The sequence below is a fragment of the Aethalodelphis obliquidens genome, unplaced genomic scaffold (genome assembly GCF_003676395.1).
Source record: "Aethalodelphis obliquidens isolate GAN/ISIS:26980383/991018 unplaced genomic scaffold, ASM367639v1 scaffold3, whole genome shotgun sequence".
Taxonomy (NCBI): domain Eukaryota; kingdom Metazoa; phylum Chordata; class Mammalia; order Artiodactyla; family Delphinidae; genus Aethalodelphis; species Aethalodelphis obliquidens.
This window is the reverse complement of record NW_020837947.1, coordinates 47,758,412-47,770,365: the sequence shown is the minus strand read 5'-3', so window position 1 is coordinate 47,770,365 and position 11,954 is coordinate 47,758,412. Positions and strand designations below refer to the sequence as shown.

The following is an 11,954-nucleotide window of genomic DNA, read 5'->3' as shown; positions in this document are numbered from 1 at the left end:
AAACTAAGGAGCCTGCCTGCCGCAACTAAGACCCAGCACAACCAAATAAAAATAAATAAATAAATATTAAAAAAAGATAAAGCTGGTTGGTGAGTTCCTATAATTTTATGTATGCTGTAAATATTTCCTAATGAAAAGTATATATTTAGAAGCTACATAAAAAGCAAGTTGCAAAAGCCTATATATATAGTGGATCTTGTTATACTTTCTAGTATAGTATTGTTGGGCTTCCATGTCTATGGTTCTGTATCTGCAAATTCAACCAACTGTGGATCGAAAATATTCCGGGAAAAAAAATTCCAGGAAGTTCCAAAATGCAAAACTTGAATTTGCCACATGCCTGGCAACTATTTACATAGTATTTACATAGTATTTACAACTATTTACATAGCATTTACATTGTATTAGATATTATAAGTAATCTAGAGATGATTTAAAGTATATAGGAGGATGTACACCATTTTATATAAGGGACTTAAGCATCCCTGGAATTTGGTATCCAAGAGGGGTCCTGGAACCAATCCCCTGCAGGTACTGAGGGACGACTGCATTTGATTTTGTGTTCTTTCAGACTTTTTCCTATATCTATCATACCACAGCAGTGGGGTTTGTTGTTGTTGTTGGAAGGCCGAGGGCTTTCTACATCTCCGTTTTTGTGTATGAATTAAAAGATAATACTGAAGCCCACGTGCCCTAGAGCCTGTGCTCCACAGCAAGAGAAGCCACCGCAATGAGAAGACCGTGCACGACAATGAAGAGTAGCCCCCGCTCTCCACAACTAGAGAAAGCCCGCGCACAGCAATGAAGACCCAACGAAGCCAAAGATAAATAAAATAAATAAATTAATTAAAAAAAAAGCCAAATATAGTCACACCACTTAACCCAGAATCTCATTCCCTAGGACCTTGCCTAATGACTCCTAAGTAAACGCTTTATGCATGAAGATCTTCACGATACCATTACTGTAAAAGAGTAAAACTTTGGAGTCAAATGCCCCCAACTATAGAAGTGGTTAAATAAATGATGTTGATCTACTTTATGAATTATGTTGCAACTGATAATGATAATGACTTCTATGTAGCAACATGGAAAATGTTTGATGGTGATACATAGTCAGGGTGTATCACCCGACTGTGACTCTAAAAATGTGCATGAACGTGAACAAAGATGAAGGGAATATGGAGAAACAAACAAGCAATAGTTGTACTAGAATGGTAGAATTTTGAGTGGATTTCTCCCCTCACCATTTGTAAAAAAAAAAAAAAAAAATTGTACTTATATTTTTGGGGCAGCCAGATCTTTGAAAGAAAAATTTGAATTTCTAAGAAAATAGCAGATATTAGGATGGGGGATACTAGAAAATGCAAAGTAGTGGCCCTTTTGATGATAAAACTAAAACATTCTAAACCAGCTTTGCTTTAGCAATGCACAAATTGATTATTTAAATTTTGTCTTTTTAGAAGTAAGTTGGCTGAGGGCAAGTGTGTGGAAATCAGAATATTGAAGAGGATTGGTACAAGAAGTGGGAGGATCAGAGCTGATGTGACTAGCTTTTTCATTTGCACTACCAAATAAACCAAAATTTTGGACTGTGTCTGCTTTAGTTAATATTTGGTTATTTGCTTTGAAGCTATTTGTTTGCAATAATGCCATTAACATCCTCAACAGAGCCAAAGTCTGACCCTGAGATGGTAGAATCTTAACTAATTTTATCATTTACAAAGAAACTGAAACTTCTGAGGGCATGAAGGACCATTTCTTTTCTCTGTACTTCTTCCTTTGATTTTTACATCACCAGTGATTTATGGCTACTAAAAAAAAGTCCTATAATTAACTCACAGTTAAGTCATCTTACCATCAGAGGTAGAATGAGGCTGGTGATGATTGGGGAGGGAATAGAAAAAGACTAAAGAATTTTAGACATCTAAGGCCTTGCTGACCAGTTAATCCAGCCCCTTCACTTTATATGTAAGTAGATAAATCCCAGGGACTCAGCAATGAACCTGCGTTTTAGGCCTCCAAATTTAGTGCCCTTTCTACTGTACCACAAGGAAAGAAGGAGGGAAAGGGAGAGAGAGCAGAACCAAATTATTGACATTTTAGGGGCCATTTTTTCAGGATGGACAGAACATTGGATATGATATCATTATTATCTTAACTTATAGTTTTTACGAAGACTACCACTCCAAAACAAAAATAGGTAAAGAACATCAACAGACAACTCACCAAAGGAGAAATACAATATAACATGAAAAAATATGCAATGTCATTGAAGAAATGTAAAATATAAAGTAAGTGCATCTTGCTGCCTCAAGGTGAAACATTTACAGAGGAACTTTATCATTCAGACCATTGGCCTTGTAGGGCTTCTTGTTGACAATCTACTCTATTTTTAGGAAATTAATTATAATTGAAAAACTGATGCAAACAGTAAAAGGCAAAGTACAACCTTGAATTTCATGAAAGTTGTGGTAGCCTTACACCTCTTTTTATTCATTCACTCAGTCCTGTGTGGCACCCATAGATGATTTAGCCCAGGTGGTTTTGCTGAAGTGGACCACTAGGAAGGAAGCTGTGAAGGGCGCAAAGCAGTTGAGAATAGGTATAATCGAGCACATAATTTTACTTTCCTCTCCTGCCCCACACAACTAGAGAAGCTGGTTCAGATCTGACTAAGGAAATGTCCTCATCCCCACCCAGAAGATACTACAGGGCCCCAGGAGGACGAAACCTGGGAAAGAGAATCATCCAAACAGGACTGGGACCAAAGGCAAGCACAGTAACAGATGTCCTGCTGACGAAGATGGGGGTGGGACTTTGCTGTGACTCTGAAGGCAAGTGTGGTTCAGCGAAGCCAAGATCAAGGGGACTGAGTGGGCTATCTGTCCTTGGTAACCATGTGCCACATCTTCTGAACAGACCTTATCATCTGGGCTAAATGAGCCCAGGAGGTCTGAAAAGAGGATTGAACTTAATATTACTGACACACAGGGACTTCCCTGGTTAAGACTCTGCGCTCCCAATGCAGGGGGCATGGGTTTGATCCCTGGTCAGGGAATTAAGATCCCACGTGCTGTGCAGTGCAGCCAAAAAAAAAAAAAAAAAAAGAATCACTGACACACAAATAGGTCCCCTTAGATTCTAATTGGAAGTAAACAGGGTAAAAGTAGTAAATACTCAATGTTACTTTCTAAACTAAATTATATATTTTAGAGATGGGCCCAGTCAGACCACATAGAGATGCTTCATTCTTTTTCATCGTCTGTAGCAAGAGTTGACAAATGGTTTTATATCCTAAAAGGGAAAGTTATGGGTCAAAGGGTATGTGCATTTTTCCACACTTTTAAAAATGTTATTTAACAATAAAGTTGCAAGAATAAGAATAGTATAAAGAATTGCTGAAAACCCTTTATCATCTCCTAACATTTTATTCCATTTGCTTTATCATTTGCTCTCTACTCTCTCTCGTGCTCTCTGTGTCTGTGTGTGTGCATTTACATATACATACATGTATTCGAGGAAACATTTTTTCTGAGCCATTTAAGTATAAGTTGAATATATTATTGCCCTTTTCTTTTAAATGCTTCAATGTGTATTTTCTCAAAATAAGGATATCCTCTTATATAACCACAAGTTATTAACTTCAGTAAATTGAACATAGATACAATATATTTCTCTAATATATGCCATCTGAATTTAATTTCATCATTTGACCCAATAATATGCTTTTTGGTATGTATTTATAATTTTAACAAAAATTACCATATTGTCTCCATAGAGGTGGTGCCACTATACATTCCCGAAAGTAGTATATGAGAATGCACAATTTACCCTCAATTGCACTAACACAATTAGTTAACAGCTTTTGACAGTGTGTTAGAAAAAGAGTGGCATTTCATTATAACACGTTTCTCTTATTCTGGGTAAAATTATATTATGGAAAATTGTAATTGATAATCATTATGGTATCTTATGTGGGTAATTTTAATAATAATTATGGATAAGGTTGAGGATCTTTTGTGTTCAGAGAGTCACTTATTTGTATTTCCTTCTTCTAAACTGTCCCTTATATCCTTTGTTTTTCTCCTGGGATGTTGGCTTTTTTATTGATTTGTAGGAATTCCTAATTTATTGAGAAGCTCAGCCATTTGTCAGTGATATGAGCTGCAAATATTTTTCCCAGTTTGTCATTTGTTTTTTGTCTTTATGGTGTTTTTGTTTTTTTAAAAAAAATATTTATTTATTTATTTAGGCTGTGTTGGGTCTTAGTTGTGGCACGTGGGATCTTTAGTTGCAACCTGTGGGATCTAGTTCCCTGACCAGGGATCGAACCTGGTTTGGAAGCACAGAGTCTTACCCACTGGACCACCAGGGAAGTCCCCTACAGTGTTTTAAAAATTGTTGCTGTTTGTTTGCATTTGGGACATTTTGAAGTCATGAAGTACTGGCAGGAATATTTTGTATTATATTTAGATTTTATAATCAAATACACAGGTGTGCTTAGATATCAGTAGATATCCTAATATAAGAAAGGAAGAGGCAGATTTTCACCTCTTAGTATAAGGAGTGAGTAAGCCAAATAAAATAGGATGCATTTATTTTGGACTTAAATAATTGCTGTTAACCCCACTGTGCCATGGGTTGTTAACTCTGGCTCTCAGAAAAAAATGAAAAACAGTTATGGTGAATATATTTAAGGTTGTCTGAAACTTGATTGTATCCAGGCCTTATCTAGGACTTGGAATTTTGGAAACTAAAGAACACTACAAAAGAACTCCATAACCTTACTAGTTTGGAAACCATGGTACTGGTAGGATTTCTGGTCTTTATTTTTATTATTTTGGATGTCTTCCTTCAAATATTTTATGTATCCACATTCATAATTTCCATGATAAAGGAATTTCTTTTAAAGCTGATTAGGGGCAGTTTTTTTTAGATTTTTTTTTTATGTGGACCATTTTTAAAGTCTTTATTGAATTTATTACAATATTGCTTCTGTTTTATGTTTTGGTGTTTTGTTCCTGAGGCATGTGGGATCTTAGCTCCCCTACCAGGGATTGAACCCGCGCCACCTGCATTGGAAGGTGAAGTCTTAACCACTGGACCACCAGGGAAGTCCCATAGGGGCAGTTTTTAAATATGTAGCTGGTTTAAATCATTAAGTAGTATTAAGGGAAACATCCATCATAGAAATTAACTTAAAATATTTAGAAATATTAAAAATATGGTCACAACTGTATTGCTTGCATCTGTCTCTATAAATGCTGATTTGCACGTTTTCATATTGCAGAATCACACTGACATTCAGAGAAAGATGCTGACATTGTTCTTCCAACATCTCTAGTTTGGGTTTCATGAAGCATTTCTTCCATTTCTCCTTTTCCTCTGTAATACTTTCTCAGATTCTTGGAAAAATAATCAAGACATTTTGCTCTGGGTCTACTTATAATCACTGGCATAATACCAGTGTGAAATGTGCTCATTAACATTGTTTTAAAGTATACATAAGTACACAAAAATGGGCCCCTGCACCAGAGATTAGAGTTGAGACATGTTAGTTTTCCTACATGTCACTGTTTTACAGATTTAACTTAGTTTAATTTAGGGCCAGATAACTCTGGCAGCGTTTGCATTTTCAATATGTTTTTCTGCACTTAAGAGTTTCTACACAGGGGCTTCCCTGGTGGCGCAGTGGTTGAGAGTCCACCTGCCGATGCAGGGGACACGGGTTCGTGCCCCGGTCCGGGAAGATCCCACATGCCGTGGAGCGGCTGGGCCCGTGAGCCATGGCCGCTGAGCCTGCGCGTCTGGAGCCTGTGCTCCGCAACGGGAGAGGTCACAACAGTGAGAGGCCCGCGTACTGCAGAAAAAAAAAAAAAAAAAGAGCTGAGTTTCTATACCGTATAAATTTCATACCTTAAATGGAAGTAAAGTAAAATGCCAATAGGAATCTGTTATTGTGTGTATATCTCCAGTCCAAAATTACTAAAAAAGGAAAAAAAAGCAACATATAATGTTGGATTTGTATTTTTTTTTTTATAATAGTGTTTATTTTTACTTGTTGACAGTTTGCTTTATTTATTTATTTATGGCTGTGTTGGGTTTTCATTTCCGTGCGAGGGCTTTCTCTAGTTGTGGCAAGCGGGGGCCACTCTTCATCGCGGTGCGCGGGCCTCTCACTATCGTGGCCTCTCGTTGCGGAGCACAGGCTCCAGACGCACAGGCTCAGTAATTGTGGCTCACGGGCCCAGTTGCTCCGCGGCATGTGGGATCTTCCCAGACCAGGGCTCGAACCCGTGTCCCCTGCATTGGCAGGCAGATTCTCAACCACTGCACCACCAGGGAAGCCCCGGATTTGTATTTTATATTATAAACCTATCAGACATAAAACTCCCCTTTCAAATTGCTATAAACATTTCTAAACACTCTCAGTTTCTTTAGTTATCTTGTCGTGAACTGGTAATAAGTAGCTGATGGACCAGCACCCATCCATGAACCATTTTAAGCACTGATCTTGGTAACTTTAACTTATGCTGTGTGCCAACAGGTACTGCAGTTCACTTGACAGCCTTTTTGGAAAGAGGATGGCCATCATATCATAGTGATGATTATTAGTATTTGAAGAAGATATTAGAGTTGTTGCAATCACTGCAGAATGGTTAATTTTTTTTTTTTTTTTTAAGAATTGGTGGGACTTCCCTGGCGGTCCAGTGGTTAAAGACTCCGAGCTTCCAATGCAGGGGGCGCGGGTTGGATCCCTGGTCGGGGGAACTGGGATCCTGCATGCTGTGCAGCATGGCCAAAAAAAAAAAAAAAAAAAAAGAAAAAGGAAGAATTGATTTGACAAAATCTATCTTAAGATGTCAGGGTTATTTTTACTCTTTAGAACTTCTGGTATAATCTGAGCCACTCTGAAACACAGCTTATCTTGTGAGGAATAATTTTTTTTTTTTTTTTTGCGGTACGCAGGCCTCTCACTGCCGTGGCCTCTCCCGTTGCGGAGCACAGGCTCTGGACGCGCAGGCTCAGCAGCCATGGCTCACGGGCCCAGCTGCTCCGTGGCATGTGGGATCTTCCCGGACCGGGGCACGAACCCGTGTCCCCTGCATCGGCAGGCGGACTCTCAACCACTGCGCCACCAGGGAAGCCCATGGGGAATAATTTTTAAATTGTGTGTGTGTGTGTGTGTGTGTGTGTGTGTGTGTGTGTGTGTGTGGATATGAGGCAAGTGGGAGTTTTGTTCTCCTAATGGAAAAAATATAAAGTGTTTAATCAATTATTTCTATTCATTTATTTATTTATTCAAAGTGTATTTGGAATGTTTATTGCCAAGTGATTTTGTGTATACAATACGACCATCTTCTTAAACCTCCAGTTTAAATGAGTCACGGGTCAAATAATAACCTGGCAAACAGAATGACACACATGCTTCCCTCACTCTGTTGGAGGAGCTGAAGCAGTCTAATTACCCTGCAGGCCCGGATTAGTTTAATTCTTTGGCATCAGCATTATCAAGATTTCATTGTATTTGGAAGAACATATTTTTTAGAGAAATTGTGTTGTTATTCCATTTCCATTTAAAGCGTAGTTTAAGGAAACTTCGTGGAAAGCTACAGACTAGCCTCCTTTAAAATTTTTTTTCATGTTATAGCAGGGAATCAGGCAGGGCTGGCTTCCTGGACATGTGGCCTGTGCAGTCCCAAAGGGCTCTGTGCTCAGAAGGGTTCTGTGCTTGGTTTAATGTTTTGCTGTCAGCATCTTGAAATTCTTGATAATTTTATATTTGATCTTATTTTGTAAATGAGGTCCAGTGGGACAGTGGAGCCTGTGCTGGAGGTTTGGGGCCTTGGCTCATGTGCAGTTCTACCTTTCCATATCCCTAGGCCCTGTTCTGCTTCCCCTTCCAGCCAGCGGCCATGTCCACTGCTACCCTTCACCTGGGGTGCTGACTGGCTCATGTTGGGGAGGAGGAGGCCCATGTTCTGCTGTCACCCTCCACCTCCTGCTGGGGCCTGGGTACAAGTTCGGGGAGAGTTGGGGTCAGGTGCCTACATCTCGCAGCGTTGTGGGTGACAGCCAACCCCGCCCCAGGCTGGCAGCACGTTGACACGTTTGGTGTGTCCGCCTCTAGCTTGCCCCCAATCCAGGTGTCTACTCTGTCCAGGTGTGGAGGTTTAAAACCCCTTGGGTGTCCCTTAGCATGGATTGCAGTGACTGGCCAATGGGCAGGAGAGACACCTGGCTCTATTTCGCCGCAGCCTTGGTCTGGTTGGTGGTCAGAAGAGAAAAGCCAGCAGCCATCAGGTCTGAGCGTATGCTTGCAACACTGCCCCGCTTCCCCACCCGCCCCTGAGAGTCCACGCTCTTTCCATGAGAACCCTTGTGCCCAGAGGAATGCTGTTGCTTTGGCTGCACGCACATAGCACCTTCTCTTCTTCCTTCCAACTTTCTTGAGCCTGGCTTGAATTGGTCTCTTCTGGCGAGCTCCAGGTACCTTCTGGGGATGGGCTGTGACATGTAAATTGTGTAATTTCAGTGATTCTACATATGAGTTAAACATTCTTATATTTGCATTTAAGCCTGGCATTGCACAGCATAAAGATAGTTATTAGCATGAATTTTATCATTAAAACTTTTTATTTTTCTTTACTGTGACTGCACAGTTTCAGTGGCCTCTGTTGATTTGTTTCAGATAGAAAGGTAAGCTCTCTTCAAGTTGGATCATACAAACATGAAATCTAATGTGTGATGAAACGGACCTGTGAAGCTTTTTGGTCAGAAGAGTAATTCCCCTGAATTTACTATATTCTCACTGTATATAGTAAATTCTACAGGAACACATCTTTACTATACTAAGCAGGTGGTTTTTACGTGAGCATGTCATGCCAGGAATGATTTCTGCTCCAAACTAAGTTTCCTTCCTGTCACCCTGTCCCTGTGCCTGTCAACGTCCTGGTTTCTCACTTTGGGAGCCCATGGGCTTTTTGACCATGGCTTGCCCTTACGGTTGCTTGTGAGTCTCTTGGCCTTGATAGATACGGCCCTTCGCTCATGCATTCCCCTCATTGACAGCCTCCCGTGTCTTGCTCTTATATGTCCTAAACCTGGACCTGACTCTGCCCCTTTGCTTTAGTCTAGTCTGCTTCTTGGTATTCCCTAGAAACCCACTTCAGTTGCATAGACAAAGGAGATGATTTGGGGTTTTAAAGATGGAACCCAATATGCTGTCAGAAAGGAGTTGTGATCCTGGCTGGACTGGGCCACTGATTTTCCAGGCAAGAGAAACTTTAATGCTTGTTGGACTGCGCACCAGTGAGAACTCCCTTCTCCACAGTGGCTGGCTGGGGAGGAACTCTGGCCTTTTGCCTCACTCTGCTCTGATTGAGATCATTCAGGTGCAGCTCTTCTATGCAGACATAACGCCTGGTTTAGGTGAGAGCTCTTGTTGCCCGGTTCTTGTCAAGTTCTTAGCACACTCAGCACAGCTTCTGCTTCCCAGAGGGAATTGGTGGGTTCTTTTTAGGCTGTTTGCTGGGTTGGATTCACCCTCAGTTGCTGACCATTGCCCATCTCCTGGGAGAGGGGTGCTGAGCATAATGACTAGATACTGCTGTTGGTATTTTATCTACTACCAGTTCTTCATCACTGAGAATCATTTCATTTAGAAAATAAACATTGCCTCACCTGTTCGTGGCATAATATTTTCACCTTTGCCTTTTACTCACATGTTGCATATTAACTTTCCTTCTGAAAAGATCAGCATGATCTTGGAGCTGGTGTGAGCTGGATCTTATTACTCCCCATGTGTGTGTTTTTATCTTCAGGCGTTTCTTCAGACTCTAGCCCATTCCTCCCACCTGTCCCCATCCTAGCAGGCTGATCTCTGCCTGGTTCCACAATAACTTTGCTTCTGGATTTTTATCTCTTCTTCTTCAAAGAAGTCTCTTCAGATTACTACAGTGTAATAGAATCCTTTCCCTTTCAGCCTCTGGATCAATTATTTATTCACTTGTGTAATTCATGCCCACGCTCAGGTATGTGTTAGTGTTGCTCTGAGACTGTTGCTCCCTCTGGAGAAGGATCTGTGTCTGACAGTCTCCTTCCTCGGTGTCTAATTCAGTGAGGATTAAATCAGGGAGACCTACTGGCTGAGGCTCACTGCCCCTCAGTTACTTGGTTCACTGTTTGAACCCCAGAATCAGGAGTTGGCAGTAACTTCGTCTGATTCTGTTGTATTCCAATAGACCCGTAAAAGTTCCTGAATATTCTGATGTAGGTCTAAGGGGCAAATAGGAATCGGAGCTCCTCATCAGAGATAGTTTCCCTGGGGTGCTGGATTTGTTTTTGTCCTTCTTCATACTAACTTCTGTGACCCTCAGCTCGAAGGGTCCTTTCTCACCTAAATGCCCTCCCGAAAGGAGGCGGCAACATTCATTCATCAGAAAAAGAGCAGTACAGTTTCTGTTATGTTACCATCAGAGAGACACTGGCTTAAATCCCACCTCCTCCCTTTTTTTCCTTTTTAAATCTCCAAGAAGGCCCAGAGTTGGGGGTCAGGACTGGATGAGAAGAAGCAGGAAAGTTAGCCGGTCAGAGGTGGGAAAAAGCCATGGGCTCCAGGGCTCTACTCCGGGACACACTGACAGGAAGCATTAGGGCAAACCAAACACCCTGATGTCCTAAGAGAAAATTGGTCTAAGTCCAGGGTGATCTCATCCTCAGACATAAGATGGAGGGGTTCTTGATTAGCAGTGGGCTTTGTAGTTGCCATGAAGTAAGTAAACTTTGGGTGGTGGTCTTGGCCATAGAAATACAGAGGGCCCTATGCTTTCAGCTCTTAAGTGAGGGCCTTTTATCTGCTCATTCTGAACCTAATTATTCAGGGTTGGTTGATGGCTGAGAAATAGACTTTTGTACTTATAGCTTGAGAAAAAAAAAAACCACTTTAAAAGTTTTTCAATTTCCCCAATAGAGTGCTTTTCCTTCGTTGAATCCCTACAACTTTATTCTGGCTTAGGTTACTGAGTGGGAGTGGCAGAGAGTGATAATTTTTAGTGTGATCTTTAGTATGATGTAAAAATAAATCTCTGAAGACATGAAGTAGGAAATGTTCCTTACAGACTTTCTATAGGAAAAACAAATGTTTATAAACTCTGCTTATCAACTGTTTTTCCTACCTCTGCAGTTTCATCCATTAATAACTGTCAGAGTTCAGTTCATTGTGCAGTATCTGGAAATTTTCCTCACTGTTAATTAGTAAGACTTTGAATTGTAAGTGTGCTCATGTGCCCGTGGCACAGAAAGCCAAACTCTGACAGCGGGTGTCTGTAGCAAAGTAAGGCCTTAGTGCAGGGCGCCAAGCAAGGGAGTGTGAGACAAGCCTCAGATCTGCTTCATCGTGGTCTTAGAGTTGGGGATGTTTCAAAGGGGAAGAACAGAGAAGCTGGGGTTCCTCATCGTCTTGTGACATCTCTGTGACATTTCTCAGTTGTGGTTTCGGAGTCAGGATGTCTCCGGTTTACAGATCTCTTGCCAGGTGGTCTTTGAGCTCACCTGGTCCTGGAGAGACAACCAGAGTTTGTACTTTAATGATAATATCGACAACAGCAATTTTAGTACATTAACGATGTTATCTACAACAGCAACCTTAGTCATCGGACTCTGGTTGATTAGTGTTCAGTTAGCACAGGACTGAGTTCAGAGGGGACAAGAAAGAGAATAAAGTTTTGGATGGAGGGAGTAGTTATAAACTTGGTAAGGGAACTCAGTTTTAGGGGCACTTGGTTTCGTAAGTGCTGATGGCTAGCACAATTCATTAGAGATAATCTTACTTTACCCTTAGTACTGCTATACTGGGAAGAGGAAATTAGTTAGGAAAGTACTTCATTAAAATATCTTAAATTTTATTTTATTTTTAGATGTTGGGGTAGGAGTTTATTAATTAATCAATTAAT

General features: G+C 40.8%; 1 protein-coding gene across 1 annotated transcript in view; it reads left to right on the top strand.

The window, feature by feature from the left end:
- Positions 1-11,954, top strand: part of SLC16A10 (solute carrier family 16 member 10) — a 133,873-nt gene that overhangs the window by 27,586 nt on the left and 94,333 nt on the right. The window lies entirely within an intron of this gene.